The 17,645-nt window shown below is 38.0% G+C and overlaps 1 long non-coding RNA gene across 1 annotated transcript in view; it reads right to left on the reverse strand.

Moving 5' to 3' along the window:
* LOC122815692 overlaps nt 1-11,732 on the reverse strand; it is a 28,535-nt gene extending 16,803 nt beyond the window's left edge. Inside the window, exon 1 of the long non-coding RNA XR_006366988.1 lies at nt 11,615-11,732. This is a non-coding gene — a long non-coding RNA (uncharacterized LOC122815692). The remainder of the gene's footprint in view (nt 1-11,614) is intronic.
* Between the last annotated feature and the right edge of the window lie 5,913 nt (nt 11,733-17,645).

The raw sequence follows: 17,645 nt of genomic DNA on the forward strand, positions 1-17,645 counted from the left end.
ATATCCAATGCTGTGGAAATTTGTATGTACACTTCACCTGACTGATACCTTTCAACAATGAGATCTCTTTGATGCTTTGTAAGCTCTCTGCAAACCATGGCTTTTGCTATAGCAGGAAATTGAGTAAATGTCAGGAAAATCCTACTAGGCCAACTGAACTTTATTTGGGGTTAATCAGAGTCTCTTTAATTGATGGCAGGTGTGTACCCAAGAAGACTGAATGCTGCAACCAAATCAAAAGGTGCCTTAACAAAGTACCAGTCCAATGGTGTGCACACCCATGCAACCAGCTAGCCATATGCTTTTCATTTTTTATATCCCTTCCCCCAACAGATCTGTCCATCCTCAACTGAACCGCACGGGCTACAGGCCACACCAAAGGCGGGAAAAGTCCTGAAATGACCTACCATGGTCTCACCTTTCTATATCATAAAAATCTGGCATTTCTACCATCTACTGTGTATTTTATTTGACTTCACTGTATCAATTTTCTCAAATACTGCTGCCTTTGTGGTGCTTTTCTGCATGGGCTCTGCTGAAAAGTGTTAACTGCCAAGCCAGACCATACTGGTTAACAACTAGAAATGATATTATACACAGATCTATACAAAAAATAGTGAGATACATATACACCATGAAGCTGAACTTTGGTAAGGGGGTACAGTCACTGCAGCAGGCTGGAGATGCACACGGGTTAAATTCCGTTGCAAAAAGTGCAGCATAAATGCTGGGCAGCCTGATATAAATAAAATTAATAATGTGAGATCAAAGGTCAAAATTGTGAAGAAAACAAATATTTCTTAATACAAAACAGAAACATCATGTTAAAAATATATTTTTATGAAGACTATGTTGCTGGATAGGAGAACTGTTGTCCGCATATTTGATCTGGCAAAAATTTTATACTGGATACCCTTCCTGAAGTAAGCCTCCTCATTTACCTGGGCTTGGGACCAGCACAAAGGAATACAAGTGAGATCAGACAGGAGTCCCCGTGGACTATGATGTTTTTGAATGGCATTATGAATAGGCTGAGGAGACCCTGGAGAGGTGAGGATATGCTCTGGACAGGAGAGGAATGAAGGTCTGCAGGACTAAGTCAGAATATGTGTGTGTGAATGAGTGGGAGGTCAGAGGAATGGTGAGGATGCAGGGAGTAGACTTGGAGAAGGTGGATAAGTTTAAATATTTGTGATCAGCAGTTCAGAATAATGGTGGGTGTGGAAGAGAGGTGAAGAAGAGAGTGCAGGCAGAGTGGAGTGGGTGGAAGGAGTGTCAGGAGTGATTTGTGACAGACTGGTACCAGTAAGAGTGAAAGTGAAGGTCTACAAGAGGGTAGCCAGCTATGTTATATGGATTGGAGACGGTGGCACTGATGAAAAGACAGAAGTCAGTGCTGGAGGAGGCAGAGTTAAAGATGTTAAGATTTGCATTGAGTGTGACAAGGATGGACAGGATTAGAAATGAGTACATTAGAGGGTCAGCTCAGGTTGGACGGTTTGGAGACAAAGCCAGAGAGACGAGATCATATTGGTTTGGACATGTACTGGGAGGGAAGCTGGGTATATCTGGAAAAGGATGCTAAGGACGAAGCTGCCAAGTAAGAGGAAAAAAGGAAGGCCAAGGGTAAGGCTTATGAATGTGGTGAGAGAGGACATGTAGGTGGCTGGTGTGACAAAGCAAGATGCAGAGGACAGGAAAAAAATGGAAACAGATGATCCGCTGTGGCTACCCCTGACGGGAGCAGCCAAAAGAAAAAGAAGAAGAAGACTGCCGGATAGGAGAATTGTCAGAATATACTGAAAAAATGTACCTATGTAAGCTATGTGGTTATGTAAAAGATGTAGGTTGAAACAGTAAATAGGAGCAAGGGTAAAGGGTAGGGTGTAGTGGGGAGTTTGAGACAGTGAAAGTGAGGAAAATCAGAATATCTATGATAACGTCCCAAAATAGACAAGTAAGGCACAAAAATGGAGTGACTATAAGCTTTATATCATGAAGTAAGAATAAATGTGAATGGTATTGGTTGGGTGACTAGGTAGCGGGAGTGAAATATATTGGGGATTTTAACTGGGGTGCTACACAATCAAAGCTATGAATTATCTATAAATTGTCTTTGTGTCAGTTTAAAGGTTTGGAGGTTGTCCCTTGACCTAAGTGCAACAGGACATAAGCTCCAAGTCTTACCTACAGAACTAGGGTACAAGGCATTTGAGCTTTGATACCTTTTTAAAGTGATCTGGTCATAAAAAATGCCCTACCCTTGCACTACATCAGTTAGTGCAAGAAGCTTTGAACAAGATAATCGCAGCATTGAGAAAGGTGTGTAGCATCTGATTTTGCTTGTGGAAAAGCTGTTTGCATTAGCTCTTTCCCTACGATCATGCCACTGAGCTTAAAAAAAAACTTTAGCCTCAGACATCATGGTAATGAAGGTGTGAAGTGCGTCCTTAGACTTTAATGGGCACACTGCGCAACTGTGCAGAGATGCACCCATTAAATTCTATGGACAGAGTGCTTGCTCTGCCTACAGTAATGTCAAACTGCACCACACTAGATTTATTTGGGCCGTGGCTTAATAAAAAGTTTGCAAAGTTTTTTTTTTTATTTATTAAAAAATGGCCCAAATAAATACTAAATTGGAACACAAATGCATCCTGGTACCTAACTCACTAGAGACCACAATGCACCCACAATCATCACTGGATCAAAAAGGTCTGATGGGATGACAGTCATAGATGGTAGTGGTTAGAGGTGAGCAAGTGAAAGGTTTATGTACTATGTTATGAATGCCTGTGTCCCCATATATGCGGATATTGTATTGTGGACACAGGAACAGAAAATTGTATTAAACTTACCATTTTTAAACATTGCAGGCTTTACACCACATTTTTGGATGACATCATTGTATTATGGGTGGACATTAGAGACAATCTACCTCAGATTTCTACTTTTCTTAAGTTCACCTATAATATGCAATATAAACCAGAGCAATGTTTCATTCTGTTTGTTCTGATGAAGTCTGCTTTGATGGATAAAAGTGCTAAACAACAGATTTATTAAACTGTTTTTCTACATTGAGTGGCTTTGTTCTCTATTTGTAAACTATGAGTACAACTGTTGTCGTTGGACTGTTTGTTTCAGTAGGATTTACTTGATTATTTATGTTATGAATTACAAATTGCTGGTATATGTCTGACGGTGGGATAGTTCAATTCAGTTTAGCCATTTTGACCAAGGAACAGTGATAGGTTTTGTTAGCTGCAAATGTTTCTATTAGCTATAAATGTTTTTATTTTATTATAGCCTTGTTCTAGTTTCTTCATTATTAAAGCCTTTAGATTTATGAGGACTGATGCTCCATATATAACAATATGTAAGAGGCAGGTGGTAACTAGGGCTGTTTTGTAAAATTAGTGAGTATTTTTTGATCTATATTAGATTTCTAGCTCTTGATTTTTTAAATATGCTGTTATTAAATGCTGATATGGATCTGTAGATCAAATTTAAGGTTGGCATCTATGCTTATTCCTAAAACCTGGTATGTCAGACTATTTCTAGTTCAGTTTTGTTCTGGGAAGTGATTTTTAATTAATTTCTGCCTTGGATATGTCATTGGGGGAAAAACAAGAGTAATTTTGTCTTTTATAATTAAGCAAAAGTTGAGCATTAATGAGCCATTTTTTTCCGTTGAATTGAAAGCATCTTGTGTGATTTGTTAGACTTGGATTAAAATTATCAGAGGAGCATATATGGGTGGAGAGTCATATGCACAATGAATTAATGAGGTCTGTTGGGAAGAAGCATGACGATTTTTAATGAAAATATTGAACAGGACAGGGCCAAGCACAGACCCTTAGGAAACTCTTGTGGTGATGTCCAAGTATGGAGAAAGTGAGTGGTGCCATTTTAAGGATTATTTGCTGGACAAACAGTTGTCAGACCATTGGAGTGTATGCTGTAACAGTCCAGAAGAGAACAGACTATGTGAGACTGTATCAAAGGCTTTAAATAAATCTAGAAATATGGCAGAGACAAAGTAAAATTGCTCCTGGTTTTGTTGCTGTTTTCCAGGAATGTTAATAGAATTATAGTTGTGCAATGGGCTAGACAGATCCCATGTTCATGGATCTACTGAAGTTAATCTAAACTTCAACAAATTGAGACACAAAACAAAAAACACTGCAAAGAGCTTGCTCCAAAACATAACCTCGGAGCATGCAAAATAAAATATTTGTTTGCAGGGGGACAAAGACCCCCTGCACTAATATGTGGATGGCTGTGCCCCCCACAACCCCCATACTTAAAATACTAATTATGAGATCAAACAATACTAGGGAAAGGGCATATATCCAAGTTACAGTATTAAAGAGATCTCACACCAATTCCAATCAGTTTTCCTGTTTATCAAATTAAATAGGCAGGAAAGCTGTCAATGGCACCAACATTAAACCAAAGCAACGGGACCCATAGGTACAAGTCAGCAAAAGACAAACTCTGGCAACCATAAACAATCAATCTTTTTAGAATGAATCATTCAAGAACAAAAATGAGGGGTAAAAAGCAAGTGTAAAACTGTTTTTTCCCCTCAAGTGCAGGGCTCTGTCCCCACACCTCCTGCTACTTATATATACCAACCCCGAGACTGTACAATGCGGGGAAACAAAAAGTCCCTGAAGCATTCGTACTTTCCTGTTAATCTTTTGAGATAACTTTTTTGTCAATTATATTGAAGTCTATGTGTTGTTCATTAGATCACCTTACACATACACATATGTATCAACAGTTGCGTGTGCATACACACACACACACACACACACACACACACACACACACACATGCACACACGCACGCACACACAACTACCAGGCCCCCAGACTGATCAGGATCAAGCCACAATGTACAATGGTATTAATTTTAGAGATGCTTCTATTCAGTGACATTCCTTGTAACCTATTATGCATGTAAGACATCAGTCTAATGTATGCTTCCACTTCAATTTCCATAATTCTCAAATATGTTTCATCCAACTATTACACTGAACTCAACTATACAAACTGTATATACGTAAACAGTGCATTACATGCATATTACTAATGGACACCAAAACTGTCACAGCAGTAATCACATTTATTATGTCTTATGCCTTGTCCCTGTCAATTTTTCTTAAGGGCCCAAGTCTTGTCTCAAAAGGGTCCACCAACCAATCCAGCTACCTGGTTAGCAAGCTGAAATAAATTAAAATAAAAAAAGAATCATTGTATAAATCTATGGAAGTGATGCTCAAGAAACAAATTCAGTTTTTCCAGAAATACTTCAACAACAATAATTGCTGCTGATCCACTTTTGGAAAAACTGCCTCACCGTGACAATCGGACCACAGAGTCAGTGCCGGCAATTAAGAGGATGGGGGGCGGGAGCTAGGGTGCATGTCCTCCCTGCAGAAGAATGCAGGCTGTCTTGTTTTACAATTTTTGTAGCAACCACAAGGGTCAGTGGTTTAAATGTCTGTGTGTATGTTTTGAAGAAAGTACTTCACTGTACTCAAATCAAAATGACCTTTGTTTTTGACTACTTATGACAGAAATATTGTAGCAGAATTCAGCACTAAGTTAAAATCACATGCAGGATAGCTTGGTGTGTAACCCCATATCCCTAAGACTTCAGCAACCATACCTAAAGCACCACTAAAACTCTGAATACTGCATTCAGTAATACTACATCTCAAGACAACTACACAGGTACAAAGTTCTGCAAATGACTTGTAAAAAAGTTAAACACTGGATGCATATCTGTTTTATTTCCACATCTTCCAACTAGAAATTTTGTGAAATATAGAAAACAGCCAATAGTTTATAATGTCACCCCTAAAATGGGAGACTCCACAGTGCCACCCACTTAGTAAAGACAAAATAATACAAAAGTATCCCCCGGAGGGGGTGGAGTTACAGTGAGTCATCCATTTCAAAACACAAATATCTGTCCCTGTTAGCAACCAAGAAGATTGAATATATGATACTGTTGCAGGCTTTACTGTCAGGATACAATCAGTTGGTTTACACTGTAATCTACATCAAGCTTTCCAACTCTTCCAAAAAGTCAGCATTGTGTGATGCTGATAAATACAGCAAAAGCCTGGAAGGATGACAAATAATGCCCAGAACAAAACAGCATAGACAAAAGTTTGCTTACAGTCTCACAATGTAATCACAATGTAATGCAGGCTGAAAGTCTGAAAAACAGACCATTGTTTAAACTGTAAATAAAACTGTCAATGGAAGCTCTTCAAAGGCTGCATAAGCTCTACCATAACTTCAGCCATGTCCCCTGCAAACGTTCACACTTTTTTTCAGCTAACTTTCCTTTGTTCTCTGTTTTCACAAATGCCCCTCCCCCTTACCAGACAAAACAAAGCAATTAGTTTTTTTCCCTCTTTAAAATGGCATGTGATATAACATTATCACAAAAGAAATGCCCCTTCCCCCAACTAGCAAATCTGCTTGAAAAGTATTTCTTTTAGCATATATCAGCTAAAAATAAAATACTATCAAATGAGTGATTTTTAAGCCAACTGTCGACAACAACACAAGGAGCATCTTGATGGAAAATTCTACAAAACATGCTTACTTCTAACCATGGCCGGCCTTAGGCATAGGCCAACTAGGCGGCCGCCTAGGGAGCTGCTCTAGTAGGGGCACTTTTCCAGTATTTATTTGGTGTAAGTAGACTAGGATGGGGGCACCAGATAGTGTGGTGGGGGGTGCCGTGGAGCCCTTTTGCCTAGGGCACCAGTTGACCTAAGGCCGCTCCTGCTTCTAACAACGGAAGAGAACAAGGGCAAAACTGGTGGAAAGATTTCTGATGATGACTATGCACAATGAAACTGTGTACTGCAGAACATTTCTTGCAAAACAAAAACAGATGAAATAAAACAATTAGATATACATATTGTCTTTGTGCCAATATAAGTACTGGTCCACAGTTCACTGCGATCAGCTTCATCTCTGACTGCTCTAAGACACTCACATGTAACCTCACTACACTAAACCTTCCCCTTATGGCTACCATGTTAAATTTCAGCTATCTAGCACCATTAAATTGTTAAACTTATCAGTGTTCTACTGACAGAAATGTCCCTGTTCCTACTAGCCTTGGGATGCCATGTGCCCAGTTCCTATACCCCTTAAGACCAATATTTTGAGAATGTTACTGCATTTTTTCTTTGATCATTTACAACATATAATGGCCACCATGGTCCCCACCCCATGATTCACTACAGTATTCACTATACACCACAGATTTCCTTCAGAAAAGAGAGCCACAATCCCACCACATTATAGGTGCCCATTTTCACCTTCTTGATTCTGTTTCCTTTTACTGCACAGTGTCTACCATCACCACCCATCTCAGGACCAAACAGTAGCCTGCTCCATTCTCCAATATTCAAAGCTGGTTTAGTATTTTTCTGTATCACTAAGTTAACCTGGTACCCTAATAAAAGCGGATCTCCAACCCTTTCCTCATTCATGCCACATAGTTACAATTCAGAAAATATAACTTTTTATCCTTTGTTCCTTCCTAGATTGTAGTTGTGAAGATCACCTACAGATTGCACATCTATGCCCATTTCTAATCCCTCTTAAAGAATTATATAAATCTTTACTAATTCACTTGGGCCATTTCTTGTTTTGAGTCACTTGTGCAAATGTCAGCACCGCCATACACGTATAATTCCCAATTACTATAGTCTACTGCAAACCACATAACCTCCAAATGCACACACTCACACAGCAACACGTTATTTTTCCATAGATCACCTGGCAATATACTTGTGTGTAGACCGATCTGCCCCACAAGGTCTATCTACGTATATTTCTTTATTCAGTCTCGTGTAAATAAACTTTTACCAGGAAATTACAAAAACCCGATTGCAAAGCCAAGTGTCCTCTAGTTGCTCCTCAAATCTGATGTCTATCTCCAGCAACACGTGCAGCTGCTGTATGTGTACATCCCACCCCACTCCAGCACACACCCCATCGTCCTACCATCTGATCATCATCTACAGGTGGCAATGCCTGAATCTTCAGTCTATGCCCGGTGTCTGAGAAAACAAATTTGGATTGAGAAATAGGGACTGTAATCCTATGTAGTCCCTTTTTCCCCTTCTTTTTGATTGGCATAATCATGAAATGCTTTAGATGGTTGCACTTATGCATAGTCCCATATCTAGTGAATAAAATAAATCCTGATGAGATATATGTAATTTCCTGTATTTAAATGTCATTTTCCTTTAGTTTTAACAAAATGCATGTCACTTCATCATGTAGAAATATAAGGGTGTATTTTCTGCTGAATATTCTGTATCTATTAACCCACTGAACTCCTTTTAAACATATTCCAGAAGCTATTTAGGTAAATGATGGGTACTCACACTTCTGAAACTTTTTACAGCACTGTCATCACAGGCTTCTCCTATGAACACATAAGACACAAGCCCTCAAATTTCAACTTCTTAATTAGCCAGCTCCATTAGCATATAGAAGTGAAGTTATGATTATGACCCAGGTCTCATCAGTTTGATTAACAGCTGTGGTGCCACTTGGAAAGGAAGTAATGATGAGGATATCCCTGCTCAGCACTCTTAGACAGGAAGGTCCAGGTGATGTGATGGCAGAGAGAATGAGTACCAGTCCTTATAGCCATGGTGGAAAACATATCATGGAGTAGGCCTAGGCTAGGTGTGCAGATAGGACATGGGAGGTCATGCTAGCTTAGGGATCAGTGATGTTTTCCGACCATGCCTCAGAACGTGCAGTGGCCTTTAATAATAGCAACTGCACATAGGGTTTAGGGCTTATCCTAAGTATATATCAGACAAGCAGCCAACCAGTCCTTACTCTATGTGATGGACGTAGTACAGTGTTTACAGTTCTACCTTGAAAGCTAGGTTCCTACCTAGTGAGTGAAAGAACCAGAACTTATCTCATAGAATAGGACATTATACCTCTATCACAGTACTGCCTGATATTTCAGTACCCTGTCTGGGGCATTATATGTCTATCACAGTCCTGCCTGGTATATCAGTACCCTGCCTGGGGCATTATACATCTATCACGGTCCTGCCTGGTATTTCTGTATCCTGCCTGGGGCATTATACATCTATCAAAGTTTTGCCTGCTATTTCAGGCCCCTGCCTGGAGCATTACATATCTATCACAGTCCTGTCTGGTATATCACTACCCTACCTGGGGCATTATACATCTATCACAGTCCTACCAGGTATTTCAGTACCCTGATTGGGCATTACACATTTGTCACAGTTTTGCCTGGTATTCCAGGACCCTGCCTAGGGGAGGGGCAGAGCCAGGATGTTTTCCAAGATGATGGTGGTGGTTGACCCCACAGATATAAAACAAATGTAGAATAAGTGGGACTAAGAGGCCTAAAAGGGACTGAAGCTAACAGTATCTCTACCTGTGCACATACCCAAAGTCGGCAACTTAGAAAGCATAAGCTAGGCAGATGGCTGATCTGTCTGTCTAGGAATCCTGTGAATAAAAAGTATTATATCTATTAACCGGCATATTATATTTATCCATTCATTCATTTATTTAAATTATCTATCTGTATAGATGCCTGTCTGTTTCTCTGTCTTTCTGTCTATTTTAAACATCTATCTATCAAACTATGCATCTATTTCTTTGCTGGGTAGATAAGCTTGTCCTATGATCTTTTTACATATGATCCCAACCCACAGAGATACAGTTAGCTTTAATGAAAATGTTTAAATATAGATCAAGTTATAGAAACATTAAGGCTTAGAAAATAATACAAAGTAGCATGGTAATAGGAAAAAAATATTAATTAGTGCATCTAAAACTTATTAATAACATCCAGATTTACACTAATAGCAAATTTTCCACTTTATATAAGTAATACAAGACATGACTGAGGCAAGTGGTGCAGTGGTAGCATTGTTGCCTCACAGCAAAAGGTTCTCTGGTTCGATTCTTGGCTGGGGTGCCTTCTATGCAGAGTCTGTATCTCCTCCCTGCACTCAAGTGGGTTTTCTCTGGTTTCTTGCCACATTACAAAAACATGCATCTAGAGCATTTCTCCCTAGGCCTCTGCTGAAAATTGGCTTTGTTCCAAGTCGGACTTTACAAGTAATCAAATGTTAAATAAGAATTGGACTGGAATACACAATGCTAATTTATCTGTCCTTATCGCTCAGCATGTCTGAAACAATTGCATTCACATACTGAAGAAAACATGCTCTTTCAGTTTTAAAATCCTGACAGAATTTGCTTGCTATAAATATCAGCTGGTAGTTATATCCAGCATTGAGGTCAAATTTCTGGGAAAAAAAGCCTTTTCACAAAAAAATAAACGAAGACCTTGTTATGCCATGGTGAGGGCATCTTCATTGTTGGTTCTGAGAGCATAGTTTGGTGTCTTGACTGGAAATCTGGCATATAATAGGGGACAATGTTCCAGTTTAATACATTTGGTGATGAGGGTAACAAACAATGGGGCTCTTCCAGTCACTGGTGACAAGTTTGCTTCTTGTAAGAAGAGGCATGTGGTAGTTCTATGGGCAGGTATAAAAATAAGCATGAGGTCTAATTCACAGCTGTTTAGAAAGTGCTAGTTTTGTGAGTAGAAGTTAGTGAGGTTACTGGTAGTACACGTTTTAATTTGGCTTAGAAAACAGTTATGTCCAGGGCTCTCATAGCTTTTGAGCGAAGTAAAATAATCCATAACTAATCATAAGCTACACAATGCCTATATTAATATACATTTCTGTGTATTTTTTGTAAAGAAGACCTGCCTTTGATTACTTCATAGATTCTAATTTTATATTGTCCTCAAAATTTTACTGATGATCCAGATTTTTGTGGTATTTTATCTTTTCTAAAAGAAAGCTTCAGCACACATTAATTTTGTCCATGGATCATAAAAACAGTTTCTGTTTCCCTTCTTCATCTTTCATTTTGAAATAGTTTATTGTGCTGTATAATGTGTTGATTCTTGAACTAATAATGGTATTTGCTTACTGCTATTTGGTTAATATTTTGAAAAAAGTCTTTTTAGAAGGCTAGAGATCCCCCAGCTTCATAATTAGCTCCATGGTTCTGTTTCACTTTAGTTATTTAGTGAATGGCTTTGTTGTTTGGAGTGCATGTCATTATGTACATGCCATCACTTAATGTAGTTAACTAAGGAATGGAGAGAGAATTAAATCAGAACTTTTGTCCTATCAGAGCACTGACAGAGTGCTCATGCTTAGTGTAATGCATTGCCACACAAGCTCACTATCACCTCTAGAACTTCAAGACTATGTCACTCTGTCAGATGCTTACCATTCTTTCATTTCCATGCAAGTATTCGTTATAATATTGTATATTAACTGCTTTAAAAACAACAAATTTGTGACTCCTTTATTCCTGCAAATAACAATGTCCAATGTGTTTTACTTTTGGGGAGATATGTCGCACAAAAATCCATCATTTGCCTTTAATTGCATTAGTTTACAGTTACCTTTTACATATATTATGTCACATGCCCTTTTATACTTCAGAACTGTACAGCAATACAAATCTGTACTACTTACCCATAATGCATCATCTTTGTTCCAAGTCAAAGTCAGAATACGTCTACGACTTGAAAACTGTATATCAGTTCCATAATTCTGAATCTGAACAAGACTGTTACTGTACGGGATCTCTATTCTGTAAATGATAAAAAGAGACAATGATCTAAATAACAATTACAAAACTGTAAAAGTGCTTACATCATTCATTTAAATGCTATTTTTATGGCTAATGTGTGGACTCATACAGGAGGACAGAGCTAAAAATATGAATGACTGATTAGCAATAACTTCACATCCGTGTGTTGTTATATTACAGATAGTGGAAGTATGCATTGGATGGAATGATGAAGGGTTTGTTCCTCTTCTGATCTTTGATTGCTCTTATTCAGATTGTTAAAAGGGAAATGTTTCCATACTGGTTCAAAATACCATGCAATTTTATTAATATCTGTTTTCACAGCTTGTAATATTGAACAGTTTGTTGAAGTGCAATGTCTTTCAGCTTTGGATAAAATCATACTCCTTTTTAAGATAACCAGAATGTTTACTGCTGGCTAAATAAATCATCTACCTAATGGGAAAGTCAGACTGATATTTTCATCAGTTTCAAAAATAAAGATGGCATTTAAAAATAACTAAGCCGTATTTGCATTATTACTATTATTTGGTCTACTTTCAGTGATAAGTGTTATACATTGTCTCAGGTATAGATGTGAAAATACAGTAGTGATTTTTTTCAGTATAGTTAAGGTGACAGTGGTTTGTGTTATTGTTAGTACTGTGTCTTCAACTGGCTGCAGCATGCACATTATAGAATAATGAAGCACTGTCTCTTTAATGAACTGCATAAAACAGCCTGTTGTCCTATGTCGATTGTTGCCAACATTTCAGGCTTGATGGTCATTTTGTTATGAGTAGGAAATCTGGTAGTGTAATTACAATGATCTGATACTTTTTGGAGGTTGCATGGAATTGCCCAACCAAACAACAGTATGTTCATAAGTTCATAGGTTCACAGATGTATACTAGGCTAATGACAACTAGTGCCCTTATAAGCCTAACTGTGCAACCCAAAAATATGATTTATAAAGGGGGTGATTTACTAACTGCCTCTGTCCATGAAAAACATAGGTGCTAAATCAAGGGTGAGTTTCTGGATATGCATCCATTGGTCCAGATTTTGCTTAAACTTGTGTTTAAATAGATTTAGGGAGGATTGCTGCTTTGTATGGATGTGGAGCCTGTTCTAGAGAAAGGGAATTCTCTGAAAAACATATCTGTCTCTCCAACATGTCCTATTTCTGTCTCAATCAAAATGTAGGTCTTTTGGTCTCGTAGTTCTGAAGCTGCTTGTTTTGCTGGTGTGCAAAAGGTTCATTAAAACAGTTTCCAGGGATGCCTTGTACACCAAGCAAAGATCAACTCTTATAATTCTCTATGATACTGAGTAAAGAGACAGGACCTTGAGGCAATCAGTGTAGGGTATTGTGTTTAATCCTTGCATTCTTTTCTACGGAACCTTTCAGGACATTCCAGTTGCTGCATGTGTTAGGTACCACACATACTGAAGGTGGATTTATATTCTAGTATGTGTCTGATGAGGGCCAACTGCAATGGTCCGATGACCTCTCTGGACCTAGACGCCATGTTCTTACTTATAAGATGAGCAACATAGAAGGATTTTCTTACTACCCTGGACACAAGTTAAGGCTAGATTGCTACCCACATGGGTTCCCAGATCCCCGACTAGTGAATCACCTTTTAGACTGTTTTATTGAAGACATTGTTACCTAGAGTGACTGATTTCCCAAAAGGTGCTATAATGCATTTCTTGATGTTGAGTTGTTAGCCATGGCTTTGGTACAAAGTGGTTGTCTGTGTTAGACCTTTCTGAAGGTGTTCACATCTTGGGGTGATTCAAAGACTGCTCCCAGCTTGCAGCCACATTGGCTTTGCCCTCCAAGAAGTAGCTGCCAAAGAGGAGTGGGTGCAGCACAGAGCCCTGATGGAATAGAGTATCTCAACAAATGATTTAGCCAGATCTAGGTAAGCACTCTGTACCATTTTCCACTCACGCATTGCCTTAGTGACTTTTTCAAAGAAATCTACGAGATTCAGTAAGGATAACCTTTGTTTGCCAAAGCCAAACTGTGATGGATCGAGTGTCTGAAGGCCTGATAATTCTTTCCATGGCTTTGCAAAGAAGACTATTCGGACTAATGGACCTATAGTTTCCAGGATCTGTTGAAGGTCCTCCCTTATGAAGAGGGATGACTGTTGCAATCTACCATTCTTGTGGCACAAAGCCTGTTTAAGACTATAGTTAAATAGTGACTTCAAGTCATATTTAAGACAGTTCAGGAGGCATCTAAGGATGTTATCCCCTTACCTAACAATAAAATGAACTCCAAATGTGCAACACCTTGGTTTAAGTTTGGAAAACCTTGCAATTCTTGGAATATCTAGCTGGATTTCACAAAAAGGCAGCTTGGGCAATCGATTACATACCATTCTTGGAGGCACACAGCATCTGCATACTCACTGCAACATGGGTTGGCAAGTTAAGAATCATAAAAATCAACCCCACAAAATGCTAATTATTCAACTATGTTTCTATGTGCATGCTCATGTGTGTTTCTATGTGTGTCAGTGTGTGCATGTGTGTGTTTCTATGTATGTATGTGTATGTGAGTTAGTTTCCTGGGTTTCTAGTACATATGTCTGCTTGTGCGTGTCAGACATGTGTCTAGTTTTAGGTCAACTGAGGGATATTGCATAGGAATTTTGGATTAAATGTCTATTAAATATATATAATATATATATATATATATATAAATATATATTTATATATATATATATATATATTTTTTTTTATATACTGTATATATATATATATATATATATATATATATATATATATATATATATATGGTCTACTTTACACAGTCGAAATCCCACATTATCGAATCCCAGATCGTCGACACGAAATCTACAAAAACCCACTTCAGCGAAACACCAGACTGTGGAATATATTCCCAGGATAAGTAATCGCTCATATCAAAAGCCATGAAAATGAAACCACCCCATCCCCAACCCACGGGGTTGTAGAAAGGTAAGGCACAGTATTAGGGTTAGAGTTACCTGGTATTTGTAAGGTGCTGCAGGTTGACAGGGGCTACCCACCATATTAATATCTGCTAACCCTAACCCTGCTCCTAACCAAAACTCTTAACCTTTAAAAACCCTTTCTGCAATACTATTCAAACAAATTTGATCTGAATATGTGGTTGGATTTTGGAGCTCTGGTTGCATGTTTCCTTTTGCAATCAGTTTTATTTTAGAAGTTCTGAATTTCAGAATGCTAATATTGATCTCTTCAGTCCAATGCCTTTGTATTATATCTGTATCTATATAGAGAGAGAAACACACTATATATATAATATATATAGTATATTTATATCTGTATACATGCACACAGACACACACACACACACACACACACATATATATATATATATATATATATATATATATATATATATATATATATACAGACACACACACACCCATACATATGTATGTACATACATACATACATACATATGTATGTATGCGTTGTCGCCTCACAGCAAGACGTTGTCCCTTTCAATTCTCAGCTAGAGCGTCTTCTGTGTGGAGGCATGCGTGAATGAGCGTGCCTTTGTTGAAGGTTGTGCGTCAGGGCTGGTAACTCGGCACGTAAAAATCCACTACCAAACATTAGCGGACCGGAGTTCCACTGTGGCGACCCCTAACCAGGATAAGCTGAAAGACTCAACAACAACAATATATATATATATATATATATATATATATATATATATATATATATATATATATATATATATATACCCTGATTGCAATTAATATATACTTGTCAGTAATGTGCTTATTTCCATGCACCCACTCGCTATAGGTGTAGGTTTAGGATCAGTCTGTCATGTGATCTTGAAGAGATTTAAGGGGGCAGTCTCAGAATTAATGAATCCTGCATCACATAAAATATATTTGATGAGTCATTTGAGAAACAAATCACCCAGAAAAGCTGTTTCTAACTCAGTTTTTAATAACTTGCCATTTCTATAAAAAGCTGAATAATCTTTGTTTACAAACTGTCATTTAACCTTCAGCTTTCAATTTTTTTCTAACAGTAAGTATCATAGCATGAGTAGAGTACAAAGAGGAGTTCTGGAAATGTACCTGACTTGTGCTAACAAAGTTAAGAAAATGATAATGCTGAGTGTATGTCTGTTAAATGTACAGTATTATTTATTGCGCAATATTCTATAATGGGTCTATGTTAAATGAACGAACGATCATAATGTTGAGTACAACATACTCTAAACATTATGATCATAAGTTCAAAACCTCGAGCCTTTAAAAGCACGAAACAAACAAAATCAAAAGATTTTATTTGTCCCACAATTCCCCTACACTAACATACAAAACACATGCACATACAACCAAAGCATACAAAACCCCTACACACTCACATCATTGAAACACTACCACACCTACACAAACTCACCAACTTTTAAAATAAAGTACCCCCCCAACTAAATATGCTAACTCCGAGATTGCTGTACATTGAGGAAAGGGCAATTTCCTGGTAACTGCAACAAGTGGGAGTTGGTATATTAAACTAAGCAGCCTGTCACGTAGCTATTCCGAACAGTGTAGCATGTCTACATCACACGCTACACTGACTGGGATGGCTGACCAAAACATTTCAGAACTCCATATTTCGGCATTTGGAGTGTCCGATTAAATGAATGAGCAATCAAACATTGTCGAGTATGTTGTACTCGACATTTTGATCGTTCGTTCATTTAACATAGACCCTCTATAATCTACAACTGTTTTATCTGGGGGGGGGGGGTCGGTTCTTCTTTGATTTGTATGCAGTTAAATAATGTTAATTTCTGTTACTGACTCATTCTAGGAAATATTTATTTATTTCTTTGTTTGTTTATTAATTTCAGAGTGTTGACTAGATGAATGACACTTTTCACTCACAACCTGGGTCATAAGGCAAAAGACACATGATTTACAATAAAGGAGCTTAGAAACAGTTACCAAAGACATAGTAAACAGTGTAGTTTATTTTAAGAAGGTACACTCCAGCATGAATGAGTTAACTGTCAGATATGTATGGTTTACACATATTTAACAAAATAGAACTAAACACATTCCTGAATACTTACAGGAAAGTCACAGTCCACCATGTTTATACTATGGGTTTCAAAGAAAAAAAAAAAAAACAGTCATTTTAAAACAAAAATATATGGCTATAAGATTAATGCAGATCAGCAGACCTAAAGTTATTTTTGCTGAAGATTGACTCCAGTAGTGATAACAGTAGAGATGCTGCTTTTTTACAGAGAAAAGTGGTTTTGTACTTATGGTTTTCATACCTCGTGACAAATAATTTTACCACTTCTGCGGTCACTGTATGTCAGAGACATACTTGGTCCTCCATTAAAACCATCTCATGTTTGGTTATTGCCTTAAGGAGATTATGACCAGCTGCCTTTACCAAAACAGACAAAACTGTTCTGTTTATATCACTGTGTGTATCTGAAATACTGCAGTTTTGTTACATTTTGAAATTAGTCTGCAAGTATTTCCCTGATCATGCTGAGCTTTGATGTAGCAATTTATACAAATAGTTCTTTAGTTTGTTTCAGACATGAATCTGCTATTCCTTCTTTTGGATATTCCACTACAGGTATAATTACTCTGAGAGGGAAACACAATTGTGCCGGGTTCAGATGTCCGTCTGCACTGCTGGCGATCCATCCCATGTGTTAAAAATGGCTATAAAAGGAAAGTCAGACGACTACACAGCAGTTCTGCATCATAGGCAGAAGTTTTCCATGATTAGCTGCTCTTTCTACATCCTTGTAGAAAATGATAGGACATGCCCACCAAGCAGTATAAAATTCAGTGCATGGCAGTGATGTCCTTGTGGGAGTGGGCAAATGGAAACCGACGCACGACTTAAGCATTG

The sequence above is a fragment of the Protopterus annectens genome, chromosome 11.part0 (assembly GCF_019279795.1).
Source record: "Protopterus annectens isolate FY-2018-M chromosome 11.part0, PAN1.0, whole genome shotgun sequence".
NCBI classification, from domain to species: domain Eukaryota; kingdom Metazoa; phylum Chordata; order Ceratodontiformes; family Protopteridae; genus Protopterus; species Protopterus annectens.